The sequence below is a fragment of the Bison bison genome, unplaced genomic scaffold (genome assembly GCF_000754665.1).
Source record: "Bison bison bison isolate TAMUID 2011002044 unplaced genomic scaffold, Bison_UMD1.0 scf7180017864491, whole genome shotgun sequence".
NCBI lineage: Eukaryota > Metazoa > Chordata > Mammalia > Artiodactyla > Bovidae > Bison > Bison bison.
Genome location: NW_011495050.1, coordinates 1,843,815 through 1,861,105, shown reverse-complemented (window position 1 = coordinate 1,861,105; position 17,291 = coordinate 1,843,815). Strand labels below are relative to the sequence as shown.

Here is a 17,291-nt window from a genome sequence, read left to right as displayed (position 1 = left end):
GACTATACAATCCATGGAATTCTCCAGGACAGAATACTAGAGTGGGTAGCCTTTCCCTTCTCTAGGGGATCCTCCCAACCCAGGGGTCAAACCCAGGTCTCCCGTATTGCAGGCGGATTCTTTATCAGCTGAGCCACAAGGGAAGCCCAAGAATACTGGGGTGGGTAGCCTATTCCTTCTCTAGCAGATCTTTCTGACCCAGGAATCAAACTGGGATCTCCTGCATTGCAGGCAGATTCTTTACCAACTGAGCTATCAGGGAAGCCCCTGGAAAATGTAAAAACTGATCTTAATTCCATTTCAGCAACAGTTGATAGTTAAATAAATTTAAATAATAATTGGGTGTATTTCCTGTGATGCTTAAACTTTTAAAAAATGTTTGAAAAGATAGTATCACTGTTAAGTTAGAATATGGAAAATTCCATTATTTTTACTTATGACTTACATTCCTTTTTCTTTGGGGATTAATGGCTTTTCTCGTACTCCTTACTTTTATATATGTAAATTCCTATGCTAGCCTTTATTCCACATATCAAGAAAAGAAGTAAAAGTAACTAATACCATCAGTCAAGGAATTCCTCTTCCAGCAGAAGGTACCAAATAAACTGCTAACAGTGGTTACTGCCCTAAGAGAGATGTCAGAAACTTGCCAAGAGAAATGGAGCATAAAGGAACAGGGAATTCTGCAGAGGAGGGAGAATTTGAGCTGGACCTTAGTGTATAAATGCATCCCTTATGGCTCAGACGGTAAAGCGTCTGCCTACAATGCAGGAGACCCAGGTTTGATCCCTGGGTTGGGAAGTTCCCCTGGAGAAGGAAATGGCAGCCCACTCCAGTATTCTTGCCTGGAAAATCCCATGGACGGAGGAGCCCGGTAGGCTACAGTCCATGGGATCACAAAGAGTCGGACACGACTGAGCGACTTCACTTCACTTCTTAGTGTATAAATAGGAGTTGGTTGGTCAAAAGTGTCTTTGTGGGGGCTCATTAATTCCTGCCAAAATTAAATGCTTGTTAAAACATAATCTACCATGAACCCAAAATAGGGACCTATAGATCCTTACAGCAGGTTGGAACACAAGGCAAAAAAACTATCCTTCTGGAACTTTCTGTGTATGAACACTAAGAATAAACCAAACTTGACTAAGAACACTTGGTAAAAACCATAAACAAAGATGCCAGGCAAGTGGTAATAAAGGATGATATGATTTTCTTTCCTAGCGTCTTTTCCTAAAAGGAAATGCAGCTTGAAAATTGGCAATGAAGTTGATTTGAGGGCCTTTTTAAAGTTGATGTTAGAAATTTAGTGAAAGTAAGTGTCTTGGACAAGATTGACCTTATCTAAGTCATCTTTATGTCCTTAGTCTATTTACCTCACTCTGGATTATAGTAATAATAATGACCACCACCTACCAGGTTCTTTGTACACACCAAGCACAATGATAAAAGGCTTCACTTTTATCTGATCTTCATCATGACTTTTTGTGATTTGTGTTAAGATTAAGAGCAGACCTCTTCCACCACTTACACGCTGAGTCACGAAGGTGTGTTGTTTAGTCTTCCTGTGTTTCAGTACCCACATTAAAGGGAGAGATAACATCTTACAGAAAAACCCAAACAAGCTTTTTTGGCCAACCCAGTACTTAATTCTGAGGATTGTTTATAAATATTAAGGTATTCTTTAGCACCGTGCCTGGTATTAGCTGTTATTACCATTATCATCATCCTCATTTTGCCGTCAAGGGGACTAAACTCAAACAAAGGTTTAATAACTTACCAATTTCACATACAGTTAGTATGAACTGGAGCAGTTCTGGGCTCCTCTTGTGGCTCACATGGTAAAGAATCTGCCCACAGTGTGGGATTCCTGGGTTCGACTCCTGGGTCAAGGAGACCTCCTGGAGTAGGAAATGACAACCCAATCTAGTATTCTTACCTGGGAAATCTTATGGACAGAGGAGCCTGGCAGGCTACAGTCCGTGCGGTCACAAAGAGTCAGACTCAACTGATCGACTAACATTTTCACTTTCATGTGACTACAAGCCTTGTCTGTATCCTTACTGGATTCAACAGAAGTGAAGAGTTCCATGTTTTCAGATTTCATGTCATGCTACTTTGCCTTACTTATGTTCTTCCTGAGTCAGCTTATCCCTTCCTAGGACTTTATTGGTCATCAAACTCAGGGCCTGGTGAACTGTGTCCTGCAGCCAAATACATCTGGCACCTGTTTTTATAAATAAAGTTTTATTGGAACATAGGCACACTCATTCTTTAGCTATTGCTTATGGTTGCTTTTCTGCTACAGTCACAAAAGTGAGTAGTTGGGATAGATCATAAGGCCCTCAAAGCCTGAAATATTTATTCTCTGGCCTGTTACAGAAAATGTTTGCATATCCTGATCTTGCTCACTACTTTCAACCTTTCTCCTAAGATGTTAATTCCTAAGTTTAACCACCCACCAGATTTCCCTACCTCCATGCCCCGTATCCACCTTAAAATCAACCTTTCAGTCATCTGCTCAGTTGTATCCAACTCTGCGACCCAATGGGCTGTAGTCCGCCAGGCTCCTTTGTCCATGGAATTTTCCAGGCAAGAATATTGGAGTGGGTTATCACTTCCTACTCCAGAGGATCTTCCCAACCCAGTGATCAAACCTGAGTCTCCCTTACATCTTCTGCATTGGCAGGTGGATTCTTTACCACTAGTGCCACCTGGGAAATCCCAAAATCGGTCAGTTCAGTCGCTCAGTCGTGTCCGACTCTTTGCCACCTTATGGCCCAAAATCAACCTTTACCAAACTAAATTCTTTCTGTGTTTATTTCTCTCTCTTTATGAGTTCCTCCTCGTTTCCTAAACCAGCTAAAGGCATCATGGGGCTTCCCTTTATATTTCTCATGCCTGATCTGTCAAAAAATGTTACCAAAAAAAAAAAAGTTACAGATGAGCTTACTTTCAAAACAGAAACAGACTTAGAGACTAGAGAATTTACCAGAGGGAAAAGGGTACAGGGACGGGGTAGTTAGGAGTTTGAGATTGACACGCACACAGTGCTATATTTAAAATGGGTAACCAAAAATAAATAAATACATAAAATGGGTAATCAATGAGGTACCATTTCACACCAGTCAGAATGGCTGCGATCCAAAAGTCTACAAATAATAAATGCTGGAGAGGGTGTGGAGAAAAGGGAACCCTCTTACACTGTTGGTGGGAATGCAAACTAGTACAGCCACTATGGAGAACAGTGTGGAGATTCCTTAAAAAACTGGAAATAGAACTGCCTTATGATCCAGCAATCCCACTGTTGGGCATACACACTGAGGAAACCAGAAGGGAAAGAGACACGTGTACCCCAATGTTCATCGCAGCACTGTTTATAATAGCCAGGACATGGAAGCAACCTAGATGTCCATCAGCAGATGAATGGATAAGAAAGCTGTGGTACATATACACAATGGAGTATTACTCAGCCATTAAAAAGAATACATTTGAATCAGTTCTAATGAGGTGGATGAAACTGGAGCCTATTATACAGAGTGAAGTAAGCCAGAAGGAAAAACACCAATACAGTATACTAACGCATATATATGGAATTTAGAAAGATGGTAACGATAACCCTATATACGAGACAGCAAAAGAGACACTGATGTATAGAACAGTCTTATGGACTCTGTGGGAGAGGGAGAGGGTGGGAAGATTTGGGAGAATGGCATTGAAACATGTGAAATGTCATGTATGAAACGAGATGCCAGTCCAGGTTCAATGCACGATGCTGGATGCTTGGGGCTGGTGCACTGGGACGACCCAGAGGGATGGTATGGGGAGGGAGGAGGGAGGAGGGTTCAGGATGGGGAACACATAAAAAAAAAAAAAGATTAAAATCTGATTGGTTGTTATTTCTATGCACACAACAGTTTAGGGGCCTGAAATAAGCCATAATTAAACTTGGTTATCAGTAAAAAAAAGAACAAAAACTATTCATCACTGGCATTTTAAAATTAAATCTCTGTTCTGTATGCCAAGCCTCATTGGCCAGATCATGAGGAGTCAAAACTCCAACATTAGATTATCCTTTTTACTGGTTCATCCAAAGAGTATATTCAGATAACAAATGGATTTCCATCCTTTTTAGTATTACTTGAATATTATTGTAAAGCTCATGGTATTATTAACTCTGCATCATCTTTTATGAATTTAAAATTACTATGCTGTAATAACTTATGAAAGAGCATAGAAGAGCTGAGTAAAAATAAATAAACTTTGAAATACAAAAGGATTAGTGGGGATAATAAATATCCACTCATTGTCTTAACATTTTTGATCTTGGCATTTGTTTTATCCAGTAAATATTTTCATAGTACTTTAATTTCAGTTTATCTGTTTGAAAAATTATGCAGAAACAGCCTCTGTTTTCAGGAACAACAGAGATGTTTATAGCATTTAAGTCAAAAGCAGAGCTTGTAAATTAATTCAGATTTTCTGAGCAAAGACATTAGCTTTTGTGTAACATAAGGACTTGGACTTGTTTACACAAAATAATCCCAAGAATAATAGTTTCCCATGCTCAACAGGGGTCTTAAAAATCAATATTTTTCTTTGGTTGATGATTAGGTAATACATTAATAGGCTTCTGTAAATACTCCCTAAAATTTCAATTGTCTGTAGACTTGCAAAGCTGTATTTTGATCAGACATGTAAAGAAATGATGTAGCTCAATTACTGTCAAATTAAGGATGATTTTTACGTTATGATTTGGAGAGAAATGCCATCTATGATCAGACTTCAAAATAGCTGAAATACTTACAGGAAAAAGTAAGTGGTTAAGGACATCAGGCTGAAGTGTGGTCCCAGTGCCCTGGTGGCCGTGTCACCTCTTCTGTGGAGGTGGCTGCTGCTCCCACTGTTTCCTTATCACTAGTCCATCTGCTGGTGACTGGTCCTCCCAGCAGACCTCCCACCTAAGCTCAAAGCTGACACATGAAGTCTCACTACAAAGCCTCACGTAAAAATCACTTTCGACTCTTTAGTGAATGGGTATTAGCAGGTTGATAGTCCCTTTCGATGACCTTTTTCTAAGAACAGGCAGTTTGGGGCAGAACAAAGAGAGACTTCTGTTAGAAGCACAGCTGTTATAGAGATTCCGTAGCCTTAGATGAGTCCCCTAATTCCTCTCCATGTTTAAACTGGCACTAATAATCCCTACGTTATAAAAGATGGGAATGATGCTTGCAAAGCACCTAGCAGGTGGTAGCTGCTTAGGAAATGGTGGTGAAGTGCTTGATGATGTTACAATAATAATAATAATCAGCAGTGCATTTGAGGCATTCCTGCTTGTTAATTATTCAACATCTCCATTCGGTTTTCTGATGTTGTCCTTGTCACTCACCGGTGCTCCAGTTACAGGAGTGAAAGAAGTTTAATCTTGATAAATAGATGGCTCTTCTCTGATGTTAGGTTTCTATCATATGAGATCATAACTTCATTTCATGGAGAAAAATGTGCAGAAGTCACTGTGCAACCTTTCATCATGGCATGTTTTTTAAAAGAACTAGTTGCCTTAACAATGAGGAAGTGACTCAGGATATAAAAAGTATACAATATTTTGTAATTTTTAAATGACATATTCAGGCTATTTTGAAATGTGAAAGTACATATTTGACCTACTAACAGAAATTGATACATAACAGTATTTCTTTGCTGGCAACTTGGTAAATGTTTCTATAAAATCAAAGATCAAGGAAACTTCAGAATACAATAAATAGGGTTTTAATGTTCATTGATTGCTTTACACAAAGTTGTTTAACATGATAAAAATTGCTATTACCTATTTGTCTTAATAATGTAATAACTTTCATTTACTCATTCTAATGGAACAGTGTATTCGGTATTCCTAATGGCAGGCTAAGATGAACTTGTGGAATATAATTTTTTTTTTGTAAATTAGGCCTCTTTAGCTATCTCTGTTTTCTTCCTAGGTTGCCAAAATCTTAGGTATGTTCAATAAATCAGAGAAGGTAGGAAGTTTGAACAGGGATTTAGATTCTTAGTTAATCCCATACCAATAAAGAAATGCATGAGTCAGTGTATCATTCTGTAGAAATTTATGTGGCAGTTTGGGACCTGAGGGTTTAAAAAAGCTTAAGTTTTTTTTTAAAAGGCATCTGACAAGTGATTTATATAAATTAGAGCCTGTATCTCATTTTTCTATTTCTTCTTATCACGTCTAACAGGACTCTAATAAGGTAGAGCTAGTTTTACATGAGAGTAGTGCCTCCAGGCGCTGTGGAAGACACTGGACTTGGGCGTGTGATACAGTTGACATCACAGTTATCTACCCTAAGGTAGCCGACAGATTGACAGAAATATATGTACATAAGAAATAAAACTACATTAAGACTTTTATATATATAGAGAGAGAGACTTATCTCAAAAAAAGAAAAATATGAGGTAAATATCAAGTCACAGTCCTTTAGAGACAGAAAGAGTGGAGGAAGGAGACAGAAAACTGAAATGCACTTTTGCAGTATTCTCTACTTGCTCAATTCCAAAAGATTGATGACTCTTGGAGGCTTGAAGGGCTGGGTTTGGGTTTCATTTGTAATGAGCACGTGTTCTACCGTGTTCCACTCGCTTATCAGCAAGAGTATGAGGCCGCAGTTGTGAAATCAACTCCCTGACTGATTGAATCTGCACCTAGTAATACACTTCTTCTTTCAGTGCCTTGTTGGGTTTTTTACATCAGGACTGCTGGTTTCTGTCAGTCATATCTGTCTGTCTTGTCTGTCGATCTGTCTTCCTACCTGAAAGGAAACCTGCCTTAAATGTAAATGCCTTTACTACTGATGGATTAATTCATGGGCAAAAGTAGAGAAAAAGCCATGTGGGTGCCATGTCTTTTCATTTAGGACTCAATATGGATTGCCTCTCACATGTTTTATGACATTTTATGACAACTGCACTTAAGTAAGGGGCAACCTCATATTAAAATCATGGCTTGAGAACTGTACAGTGGTACCAGGAATGCAGATCACTGTGATTTGAAATACGTGAACCCCAAAACCGAATTTCAAGAAGGGTCTTCTCCAGCAGTATTCTCAGCACTCTTCCTGAGAATGTTTGCGTCTAAGATTGTCTCCTTACATAAATTCTGACACTTCAGTATATGAATGAGGTAGACAAATTTATGGGATTAAATTCTCATTCATTTGATAGATTAAATGCTTCTTTGAAAAATGCCAAAGGTTATTTTTAGTTCGGAGTCTCAGTTTTCATGGAAACACTATCTAATTGGAGCCTTGAGGAGTAACAATGAAGTATATTCTTAATTTCTAAAGTAAATGATTAAGTGTATTAACTTTAAGGAAGTCTTCCAAAGTTTTGTTTTTACAGGAGACATATTAACAGATTTATTTTTGTTTTTGTCCATGTATAAAATAAGAATCTTATGTTGACTGTATAATGTGCATGTTGACTTGATGAATGGGGCTGACTGGTCCTGTGTCAAACAGGATGACCCGGGAGAGACTGGGAGGGCAGGCACCGCCTCTGTCCCCAGCTGAAACACAGGATTCGCTGCTTAGTAGGTGTTGAATAACTATTTATTGAGTCTCCAAACAACTGATTAACTACTGAGCATGAGCAGTCTGGACTGTAGTGCCAGCCCTGCCAGTGCTCAAGACCTCTCTGAGCCTCAGTTTCCCCGTTGGTAAAGTGGGCATGACAATGTTTGCTCTGTTGTTTTAACAGGAGACTGTGATTGTCTAGGAAAAGTGTGTGACATCTTTGAAACTGGAAAGTGCTTTATATAGGCAATCATTTTGAGTATTTTTATCATGTCGCTAAGTACTGCTTATTAGTACCATTACCTAGTTAGTACTAGTGTCCTGTTAGCATTCAATAAATGCATACTTAAAAAAAAAAAAAGATTGCGTTTAAACTCATAGGTATAAAATAAATAAGATACAAGGATGTAATTTACAACATAGTGAATATAGCCAATATTTTCCCTGGTGGCTCAGACAGTAAAGAATCCACCTGCAATGCAGGAGACCCCGGTTTGATCCCTGCATCAGGAAGATCCCCTGCAGAAGGAAATGGTAACCCACTCCAGTATTTTTGCATGGAGAATTCCATGGACAGAGGAGCCTGGCAGGCTACAGTCTATGGGATCGAAAAGAGTGAGACATGACTAAGCAACTTTCACTTTCACTTTATAGAGTATAATCTATGAAAATATTGAATTACTATTGTATATCTGAAACTAATATAATATTGTTGACTGTACTTCAATTACAAGTAAATAAACAGACTTGGAAACAAAAAAAAAAATGTTCTAAAACTAAAATTGAAGGGAAATTAGTGGTTTAATCACTTTAATTGACCTCTAAAGTTTTTTTGAAACACTGTCTTTATTTTGACATAATTGTAAATCCTTTATGTATTTAATCGACTTTTGTTGTTTCTTTGGGAAGGAAACTCAAAAGCATATACTTGGACATCTGAACTATTATTTCTCAGCAGCATTGCCCATTAATAGGTTTTTAAATACATAAGAAGCTTCTTATGTAAGAGCAAGAAAGAGATAATGGAACCCATAATATAAAGGTTTAAGATGTGGATAACTGGAAACTTGGCTTATGATAGATTGCCACCACTGCTTTGGAAATTAGGTTCAGATATATATCACATAAAATTCACTGTTAGATATGCTGGAAATTTAATGACAGGGTTTTGTTGAAATGAGATCTTGTGGGTTTTGATGAAGAAAATCAATCAGGATATGCCTTATCTTTTATTCTCCCTTCTAGCTGCTCAGTGTGCAATTAAATTGCCTCTGCAGGACCACAGTGCGTCGCATATATTAATTTTATACTCACCCAGCCTATATTAACTTTATGCTAGCACTTGCTGATAAGGGACACCAAAAAGGCATTAATAAACTTATAACTGTGAGCTGAAATCACAAATACCGTAGTCCTGAGTTTTGTTTTTAATCTTCTCTCTATATATCTTTAATTAGATGATGTGTTCATGATTGAACATATCCGAGTTTATTTTTGCTGTACATTGGGCATTGTGATGAAGCCCTGGGTAGCAAAGATTTATGACCCCAAATTATGTCCAGGCAGGGAGATGGGACATGATCTCACATCAATTTTGAAAGCCAGCTAATCAATATATGTAAACTTACATACACGAATGATTCTGGAGTCTTTGATGAAAACCACAGTCACCCCCGTGACCCTCCCAAGTTCTGAAAAAACAATCAAGAGCGAGGATAAAATAATTGGCAGATAAGGTTCAACTGTCATCATTATTACTGGTATAGGCCAGATGGGAGGGTGGAGTTTATTTATTGTAGCGATGCAGAACCCGAGAGGTGAGCACAAGTCACAATAGCTGTGACAGGCCTGTGGGCAAGAAGGATCAGATTATGGCGTGGAGGGTCAGAGGCCAATTCCCAGGGGGCAGCTCCATCCCTAAAGAAGAAAGAGAGGAGCTAAAATGGCCACCCGGGCTTCCCAGGTGGCATTATTGGTAAAGAACCCACCTGCCAGTGCAGGAGATGTAAGAGACATGGATTCAGTCCCTGGGTTGGGAAGATCTCCTGGAAGAGGGCATAGCAACTCACTCCAGTATTCTTGCCTGGAGAATCCCATAGACAGAGGAGCCTGGTGGGCTACACTCCATGAGGTCACAAAAGAGTTGGACACGACTTAGTGACTCAACAACAACAAAGCCAGGGTACCTAGTTTATGCTTCTTGGAATCACACACTGATCCACCTCCCTCCCCTTAAATGAAAAAGTCAAAAGAGCCAGAAGTGTTATCTGCTTGACCTGCTTGATCAGGGAAAAGGGGATTTAACCCCAGTATAGGACAGGCAAGAATATTTGATGCAAATGAACTGGGCAGAAAGTAAGAACAGAGGGAAAAGAGAAAAACCTTACCAAGAAGGATGGTCAGGAGTTAGAGATGAGGGGAGAAGGAGTGGAACATTCCAGACAAGAATAATAGCAGCAAAGACAGGGGAAGGTGAATTTGTTCTGGAAAGGAGCTGGGCTGGCCAGTCAAGTCACAGAGAGGTTTTAGAGTCCCTACCATAGGAACTTGGGAGCTCCCTCCTTAACCAAGGAGCTTTCAGAAGTGGAACACTAGAGTATTTCTTTCTGAATGTATATTAAGAGAGAGTTTTTTTCTTTTTTCCTTTGTTGCTTCCTAGCACATTGAACTCTGAGATGTTTTCAAGTGTTTGCATGGTTGTCTCTGTAATTTATCCTGGCTAATTACATTTAACTATAGGCTTTTAAGTGTATATTGAACTTAGTGACTAATCATTAGATTTCAATAGCAAAGAGTCTGTAATTTTTGGAGTTATATGACCTATGTAAGGATATGTTGCGGAGAGAAATGATTCCCTCTCTTTCTGTGATAAAAATCTTGTCTGTGGCTACATTAAAAGCTACCTTAAACACATGGTTGTTCAGTCGCCAAGGCCTGTCCAACTCTTTGCACCCCCATGGACTGCAGCACTCCAGGCTCCTCTGTCCTCCACTATCTCCCAGAGTTTGCTCAAATTCACGTCCATTGAGTCAGTGATGCCATCTAACCATCTTATCCTCTGCCGCCCCGTTCTCCTTTTGCCATCAGTCTTTCCCAGCATCGGAGTCAACTATAAATAAAATAGATAACCTTACTATATGGCACAGGAAACTCTACTCAATATTCTGTAGTAATCTATATGGGAAAAGAATCTGAGAAAGGATGAATATATGTGTGACTGAATCGCTTTGCTGTACACCTGAAATTAACACAATGTGTGTGCATGCTTAGCTCCTCAGTCATGTCCAGCTCTTTGTGACCCTATGCACAGCAGCCCATCAGGTTCGTCTGTCCATGGGATTCTCCAGGCAAGAACACTGGAGTGGATTGCCATGCCCTCCTCCAGAGGATATTTCCAACCTACAGATCGACCCTGCGTCTCCTGCATTGGCAGGCGGGCTCTTTACCACTAGCACCACCTGGAAAGCCCTAAATTAACACAACATTGTAAATCAACTATACTCTAGTTCTGAAGATAGTTTTTAAAACTAAAGTTTGTGGTTTATGTCAGTCTGGGTGGACCTAGTAGGATCCTGCTTACAACGACATGCTCTAATACATTGAGGAGGCAGCAGCCTGTTGATATTTGAAGACTTTTTCTGTTGTTTATGGATCGTAGTAAACATTTCTCCAAAATAAAGTCCTTAGAAATTGGGCTTCAAGGAACAGTAACAATCAATTATGAAATTATTTATTACATAGATTTTGTGGATATTCCATTCATTAAATTGTGTTTGCTCCAAAATGACATTATTAAAAAGGAAAAAACAAAATGTCTTTGGTGCTGTAAGACTCTAAGATGGGTGTATCCTGTACCCCATAAAGCAGTTTTAACTCTTTGCTGAATGCTTTGGGTATGGAATGGTGAGAGGAGAGAAAACCCATGGGATTCTTGCTCTGTTTTGGGGGTGTTTGGAATTTCACTGGGGAGATATGACAAGCAGTTGCATGGCAGGCGATAAGTATTAATACAAAACAGTGTATGAATAAGGACCGGAATATCTGCTGTTGGTCATTCATTGCCTGGTCTCTTCAGAAGACTTACTGAATGGTCTGGCAAGTGTTAAAGATGTCATGTTCCTTTGCCTGACACCCTGACAAATGCTACTGTCTTGACTTAGCACAGAGGTCATTGGTTCACCACAAAACTGATATTTCCTCCACTGTCTGAAGCCTGGTAGTTTTTAAGAGTTTGTTTTTTGACTGTCGTTTATCATTTTATCTCACTTCCCTCCTAACTGTTATGTTTATCCAACTCAGTGTATTTCTAGTGACATAGAAAATTGTATCTCTAGTTGACATAGAAAGAAGAGAAAATTTGATACTTCATGACAAGAGGAAAGTTCTGAGCTCTAGTTATGCTGCCACGACTAGGCGGTAGAATGGTCTGGGTGAATGAGCCAGACAGGAAGTGCCCTGGGGTCCATCACCTTTTCTGTTGGATGCTGTATGCATTCCAGGCTGTGGTTTTGTGTGTGTTTGTTTTCTTTTTTACTAGTGCAGAAGGTATATTTTATTTTATCTCTATGGCTGTTTGGCTTCTGAGGAGTTGACTTGTTTTAACAGCAATTCTTGTGGACTAGATTGGATTAAATGAACTCTGCCTTTAAAAAAAAAAATCTTTATCAAACTGTAATTCTCATATCATGCAACTCACTCATTTAAAGTGTACATACAGTTCAGTGGCTTCCCCAGTGACTCAAGCAGTAAGGAATCAGCCTGCAGTGCAGGAGACACAGGAGATGTGGGTTCAATCCATGGGTCAGGAGGAGTCCCTGAAGAAGGAAATGGCAACCCATTCCAGTGTTCTTGCCTGGAACATCCTACGAACAGAGGAGCCTGGCAAGCTACAGTCCATAGAGTGACAGAATCAGATACAATGGAGTGTGCATGCAATTCACCTAATTAATTAATAAATCAGTGGTTCAGTATATTCACAGAGTTTTGCAACCCTCATCATGATCCATTTTAGAACATTCTTACAACTCTAAAGGAAAGTCCCTCACCCCTTAGCTGTCACCACCCACTTCAATTTCCCCATCTCCTGCTCTGTCCCCACCCCTAGGCAACCACAGGTCAACTTTATGCCTCTAATAAACCATTCTAATGAAGAAAGCAGTCAGAGGACATCAGCTGATGGACTTATTTTTGATGATTGGAACTGCCACTTTATAATATCTGAAGGAATAGTGTGATGTTCCTAAGTGTGACTGGTTAGAAGAATGAGTCTCATCAAAAATAATAATAAGCTGAAAGTAGCCACAAATTCAGTGTGTAGAAAAGTACTTTTCAGCCAGTGTCACCTGTGTGCATCAATCATTTGTCATCATCTCAGACCTACTTTACTCCACCTCTGTGCATGATAGACATTTAACAGAATAAAGTCAATAGGTATACACTACTATATATAAAATAGATATTAACAAGGACCTACTGGATAGCACATACTAGAAAGTGCATTAAAAAGCAGAGCCATCACTTTGCCAAAAAAGGTCCATATAGTCAAAGTTATGATGTTTCCAGTAGTCATGGACAGATGTGAGACTTGACCTTAAAGAAGATTGAGCAACAAAGAATTGATGCTTTTGAATTGTGGTGCTGGAGAAGACTCTTGAGAGTCCCTTGGACTGCATAGAGATGAAACCAGTCAGTCCTAAATGAAAGCAACCCTGAATATTCATTGGAAAGGCTGATGCTGAAACTGAAGCTCTAATACTTTGGCCATGTGATGCAAAGAGCTGACTCATTGGAAAAGACCCTGATCCTAGGAAAGATTGAGGGCAGGAGGAGAAGGGAGTGACAGAGGATGAGATGTTTGGATGGCATCACTGATCACTGACTCAACAGACATGTGTTTGAGCAAACTCTGGGAGATAGTGAAGGACGGAAAGTCTGGCATGCTGCAGTCCGTGGGGTCACAAAGGGTGGGACGCGACTTAGTGACTGAACAACAGCTATATAGCACAGGGAACTCTACTCAGTACTCTGTAGCTACGTGGGAAAAGAATCTGAAAAATAATAGCTGTATGTATAACTGATTCACTGTGCTGTACATCTGAAACTAACACATTATAAATCAGCTATACTCCAATGTAAAATAGAAACTAAGAAAACATTAAGTTGCATACAACTTTTATATTTTCATAGCATTGTTCACTGAGCCAAATCCCATTTCAGCATGTTATATGCAGGGATTTTTGCTAGAATACATTGAACGGCTCTTCCCTCAAGGAACTCAACAGCATAGAAGAGGAGGATGGATGTGTATAAATAGGCAAGTGCAAAATAATGTCAGAATACTCTAGAGCCAGCACAGAGGGGACTCAGGAGAACAGGTATCTGGGGACTCTGATGGAGAAGGGAAATGTCAGAAACAGCTCATAACAGAGGTGACCCTGGAAAGTAGCTAAGGCACATTAGTAATTCTTGCAGAGTGGAGAAGGGAATTTAGGTAAAGGGTGTTCAAAAGCGTGGGTCTGGGAAGCATCCTAGAACTTTGGGACATGAGCAGATAAGGAAGTAGGGCATTGGTAGGAAAGGCAGTGAGTGGGTTGCTGAGGGCACTGAGCCACTGTGGGAATGAAACTGTGTGAGTTGCCTAAGAGATTGGACTTGACTCCCTGAATTAGTTTCCTGTGGCTGCTATAACATAGGTGCTGCACACTGGGTGACTTAGAACAACTGAGATTCATTTTCTCACAGTTTTGGAGGCTGGAATTCCAAAGCACAGTGTCTGCAGGGCCATGTTGTTGTTTAGTCGCTCAGTCACGTCTGACTCTTTTGTGACCCCATGGACTGTAGCCTCTCAGGCTCTTCTGTCCATGGGATTTCCCAGGCAAGAATACTCGAGTGGGTTGCTAGTTCTTCTTACAGGGGATCTTCCCTACCCAGGGATCAAACTTTCGTCTCCTGCATTGTAGGGAAGATTCTTTACCCGTGAGCCACCAGGGCAACTCTGCAGGACCATACTTCCTCTAAAACCCATGGGATCAGATCGTTCCTCGCCTCTCTCAGCCTCTGGTAGCCCCAAAAGTTCCTTGACTTGGGGCAACATAATTCCAACTTCTGCCTCCATCTTTGTTTGGTGTCCTCTGTGTTTCTTGCCTTCATCTTCCTTCCATGCATGTCTATCTCTCTGTCCAACTTCCCCCTTTTTATAAGGACACTGGTACTATTGGCTTCCCTGGTGGCTCAGATGGTAACGAATCTGCCTGCAAAGTGGGAGACTAGGGTTTGATCTCTGGGTCAGGAAGATCCCCTAGAGAAGGAAATGGCAACCCACTCCGGTACTCTTGCCTGGAGAATTCCACAGACAGAGGAGCCTGGCGGGCTACAGTCCACAGGATCACTAAGAGTCGGACACAACTGAGCAACTAATGCACACAGGCCTATGGGATTAAGGTCTACCCTCATGGCTTCATCTTAAGTAAATACCTCTGTAACAATCCTCTTTCCACATGTGGTCACATTCTGAGATACTGAGGGCCAGGATTTCAACATATATTTTTAGGGGACAAAATCCAACCCGTAATACCCACCAAGCATCAGGGTGTTATTGACCAAGTTTAAGAAGGAGAGTCAGGTGATTATTTTTGCATTTCAGAGGGTGACTTGGACAGCTGTGAAGGAGGAATACACAAGGGGCAAGAGGTCTTATTGCACTTCATAGCTGACCAAGTCTGTGGGGTGCTGCTTTATCCTTCACGCACCAAATTTTAAAAAAGAAGAAATGAAGAAAATCACAAATCCACAGCAGCACTGAAAAACCTGAAAGAAACACCATCCACAGACAAGGATATCCAAGAATCCCAGAAGTTGTTAAGAGAAAGTAATATGATTGGTGGTAAAGCCCAATAGAACTGAGAAGTACACTCTCTTTTACAGTTAAATAGACTGTATATTAATGCAACTTTAGTTTTAGGTCAAGGAGGAGAGAGAGAATTGAACAAGAAGTGCACACGCTCTATGACCATCAGTTCCATGCCTAGGAGTCAGTCCCATCCATGTGCTCCCACTCTTACACCTCTGAGATGTGTCTGCAAGAGTCATTTTTGTAACATTGTTTCTAACTTAGGAAAACCAGAAATAACCCAAATATCCATTGGCCTGGAAATGTCTAAATATAGTATATCTGTAATACCATTGAATGCTCTATAGTTCAAAGACATGAGATAACTCTGTTTACTAACACAGAAAGTTCTCTAAGGTATAATAAATGAACATGAAGAAACAGTTGAACAATGTATTGTGTAGAAAACCGTAGCAAATATGTAACAAAGAAAAAATACCTTTAGATTTTTTATATCTTTTAAAGCCTTTTTAAAGTGTTTTTCCCTCAACTCTAACAAAAGTGTAAGGAGGTTGAATTCATGGGTGACTCAGTCAGCAGTTGAATGTGATGAACAGCAGGCTTTAAGGAAAGCAGAAGACGGGAGACAGAATGGAAGGGATGAGGTGGGGGCCAAGAATTCAAAACACTCAGAAGTAAAAGGACATTTTAAAGAGGGGACTGTTTTTTTGTTTGTTTTTTAGAAAAATAAGCACACAAAAAAAGACCGAAGTTGTGTATCTTACTGTAAAAGAGATCTAGGGTTTTGGCTGAGAGATGGAAGGATTCATGCATCTTGAACTACAATCGGCAAAGCCATTTGGCATAAAAATGGAGAAACAGCATCGTGAGAGGAGAGTCAGTGTCATCAGCAGAGTAGAGTTGCTTCTGCTGAAGACTGGGTAAGGCCATGCTTAGGGAGCCACAGATAGTACATAAAGTAACAAATACCATCAGAGATGGCTACATATCTGAGGAACTGGAATGAAAGCTCTTCCTCACTTTGATAACTCATTTGTTCCTCTCCTTTTCCTTCCTTTCTCTCTTCCCTCCCTTGCCCCTTCTTCCTCTTCTACACACGCACACCCACACATGCATCCCCTGATACACATCTGCCAGCCTGTGAACAAAAAAGAACAAGAACTCATAGAAGACAGTGATGTCCAGAGCGATAAGCACCTCCAACTAATCACAAGAGCTTTTCTGCCAAAAACATCATGTGAAAATTTTGTGGCCTGCTTTATCCTCAAAACTGTGAACCAGGTAACACCAGCATTGCAGATAGCTTGAAAAACAAAGCAACAACGTCAGCTTTTAATTTGCCTAGTGGTTAATGTTTATGAACAGCATGATGCTTTCGTAGATAGGCATTATTTCATTTGAGCCTCATATCTACCCTTTCAGGAGCTTCTGTCTCTTTTGGGAACAGGACTCTGAGTGCCAGAAATGGGCAAGAGAAGAAAAGGCAGGTCTCATACATCAGTTCCTCAGCTGCTGTTATTTTGCCCAGCCCCTGATGCTTGCTTGGCCTTAGCAGAGTGTCCTTGGTACCACACTGATTTGTCTCTCAAGCTAAACCTTTCAGACGTTAACATACTTGTTTCATCAGCTGTCCTAACTAATTTTAAAGGATCACAGAAGTCAGCAAACTGTATTTATCCATGTTATTTATTTTTAAAATGGAGTGGTCCTTTGAGCAATGACAAAAAACTGGGTAAATAAAGGGGATGCTGCTGCTGCTAAGTCATGTCAGTCGTGTCCGACTCTGTGCGACCCCGTAGCCGGCAGCCCACCAGGCTCCCCCGTCCCTGGGATTCTCCAGGCAAGAACACTGGAGTGGGTTGCCATTTCCTTTTCCAGTG

The 17,291-nt window shown here is 40.2% G+C and overlaps 1 protein-coding gene across 4 annotated transcripts in view; it reads left to right on the top strand.

Moving 5' to 3' along the window:
• The window catches only part of PAG1 (phosphoprotein membrane anchor with glycosphingolipid microdomains 1), a 152,910-nt gene that overhangs the window by 62,193 nt on the left and 73,426 nt on the right, over nt 1–17,291 (top strand). Inside the window, exon 1 of one of the 4 annotated variants that reach the window (XM_010863401.1) lies at nt 14,921–16,331. The exons of the other annotated variants lie outside the window; for them this stretch is intronic. The gene's annotated coding sequence lies outside the window, so the exon portion shown is untranslated. Of the gene's footprint in view, nt 1–14,920; nt 16,332–17,291 lie in introns of those variants that run through there. 4 annotated transcript variants of the gene reach the window in all.